We start from the raw sequence: 2,667 nt of genomic DNA on the forward strand, positions 1-2,667 counted from the left end.
TTGCTGTTACTCAGTGCATTGAAGGAAGTCTAGAGGTGATTATCTTTATGGTGCACACACCTGTTTTTCAAGTGTGTTGCTCACTAAGTAAAGAACACCCCACACCCTTTTTTGGTGCTTTTTAATTGCCCTATAGTGAGGCTGATAGAGAGGGCCCTTCCCAAACTTGAGCCTCTTAGCTTTCTGCTGGAACACAATAGGCAGTCAGGTTATTAACAAACCAAAATAGATGTGGCTACAACTTAAAATAGATCATAAGAATTTAGTTTATGTTTACCCCTATAAGCAATATTTTTAATTGACATCTTTTTATTCATTACATCTTTGATATTTTATTACAACATCTATTTATTAATGGTAGCTGTGATCAGATGTTGTCTAAAGCAGGTGATATATTATAGCCATAAACTTTCCATGGCTATAAAATTATAGTCATTGAATGATATATTGGCGAAGTGGACATGATGGTGATATTCTAACACCCATGGGAGTTTAGCCTTATTGCCAGCATGCCCACCTCATGTTGCCAGTTCAAGCTCAAGTTATGTTTGTCTACATAATAGCGGGAGCACATGCATTCTAGAATAATTGATTTATATCATATTATGATAAATGTTTTAATAAACATGTCTTTCTTCACAAACTGAAAGCTTAGCCTTTTCCATTAAAACCATAACTCATACATTATCTGAGCTGAAAGGGGAGACATTTCACTGAAGGCCATGCATTTTTCTGTCTCTTTGAGAGTCTCTGATGTGGGAGTGGGACTGACATGCATTGAACACATAGATACATGGTTAAACTGTAGACTAGAAAGAGCAAGGTTTTTCCTATTTACATATTAGTGTGTGTGTGTGTGTGTGTGTGTGTGTGTGTGTGTGTGTGTGTGTGTGTGTGTGTGTGTGTGCGCGTGCATACCAACTGCACTGTCTTCCTCTTGTGCTCCCCCACCACCTCCACGCATTGCCCCATCCCTGAAATAGGAGCAGGTTAGCAGGCAGGAGTGCTGGGTGTGCTCCTCCTCTCCCCACCCAAGTAACAGCACAGGTGGATGTTTGGGGATCGCTGCCAAATACTTTTGGTTAAGAGGGAGGGGTGTTGGTAGGTGGGTGTGCACATTTGTTTTGTTTTGTTTCTCTGGCTCTCTCTCTTTCTCTCTCTCAGAAACCATTCAGTGCTAGGGCTCATTTTCCAATCCCGATTCAGAGACACACCTTCTGTGCAAAAATTTAGCTCATCTCCCACCCCCTCTCCTTCTCTCTCTCTCTCTCTCTCTCTCTCTCTCTCTCTCTCTCCTCTCTCTCTCTCTCTCTCTCTCTTTCTCTCGCTATCTCTCAGTCATTTCTCTCACTTTCGTTGTGTCTCTGACAGAGGATAACACCCTGCTTCCTGACAGGGACTGAGACCGAGAAGAGCAACAACTCAGAGAGCACCACAGAAAGGTCAGCAACATCTCTCTCTCTCTCTCCATTTCTCTCTCTCTCTCATACTCTCTTTTTCCATATCCCTCGAAGTACAATTTATCACAGGTTACTTAAGAAAGCTATACGGAATGTGTCATGCTTTGTCGTGGGTAGTTGACTTTTCGCTTTTAGTCATTAGGGCTCGTAGTGTTGGTTGCCTGGGTTTACCCCACACCTGCTGCCATAGCCCTAAGTCCTCAGTGATGGTCTCTCTCTTCCTTCTTTCCACTCTCTCTCTCTCTCTCTCTCTCTCTCTCTCTCTCTCTCTCTCTCTATCCCTCTCATATAGGCTCACAGGATGACAGCTGACAAATTTGTCTAGGCCAGTGAGGTTGTGTATGCTGTCTTTTTAACAGACTGTAGAATTTGTATGGCTTGCAGATTACAGATACAGTTGTTGCCACATTATTAATAATGTATATCAGTGTATTAATGATATCTCACAATCACATTACGGTGTGTGTGTGAATTACCTTGGTGTGTGTGTGTGTGTGTGTGTGTGTGTGTGTGTGTGTGGCATATTGTGTCTACGCACACTAAATGAGAATTAAATATTTTTCCCAACACAACACTAACATAACACAATAAGGTAAACATTCCAAAGACACCATTTCATTATTTAACTGAATTCATGTTATTTGAATTGAGTGTGCACATGTAATATTGAGTACAACCTCATGTTAGCAGTGTCCTTAAAGTACCCCTCATTTTCTTTGCGCAGAAGCAGCAAAAGGTTCAGGACATCTGAGGTCAATGTTTGTTTCTACAACACACTTTGACTAATTTCACATTCATTTTTACTACTTTTGTCCCATAGTATTCTTTCAAATATATAAATGATAAACTCATTTGATCGCACGGCAAGACAGATATTTTTGCTGATCACGGTTTTGTCTGCAGACAAAGCACAGTAGCATACTGTAATCTGCATTTTACATTATATTCAATGTCAATGTCAAAAAAACGGAATTTCCTTATTGTGCAGCAAAATCTCATGCATTGGAATGGTGTAAAAATAAAAGATGCTTGTTTTTTGTGTAGAGGCAGAAAGGTTCGTATCAAATGGAAAAGCAGACGATTGGATAGATTTAATTATTTGTCCATTTTTATCGTGGCCCCCATCACATCCCTTGTAGACCATGGGCACCCAGCGATTTCTTTTCACACTAAATCTAAATGGATAATTTTCATATCATACTCCAGT

General features: G+C 40.3%; 1 protein-coding gene across 3 annotated transcripts in view; it reads left to right on the forward strand.

Moving 5' to 3' along the window:
* Positions 1-1,290: 1,290 nt before the first annotated feature.
* Positions 1,291-2,667, forward strand: part of LOC125304157 (zinc finger and BTB domain-containing protein 7C) — an 18,295-nt gene continuing 16,918 nt past the window's right edge. For 2 of the 3 annotated variants that reach the window (XM_048258220.1, XM_048258218.1), the window contains exon 1: positions 1,291-1,442. The gene's annotated coding sequence lies outside the window, so the exon portion shown is untranslated. Of the gene's footprint in view, positions 1,443-1,750; positions 1,795-2,667 lie in introns of those variants that run through there. The other variant, XM_048258221.1, reaches the window with a different exon arrangement.

This window comes from Alosa alosa, chromosome 12 (assembly GCF_017589495.1).
Source record: "Alosa alosa isolate M-15738 ecotype Scorff River chromosome 12, AALO_Geno_1.1, whole genome shotgun sequence".
NCBI lineage: Eukaryota > Metazoa > Chordata > Actinopteri > Clupeiformes > Clupeidae > Alosa > Alosa alosa.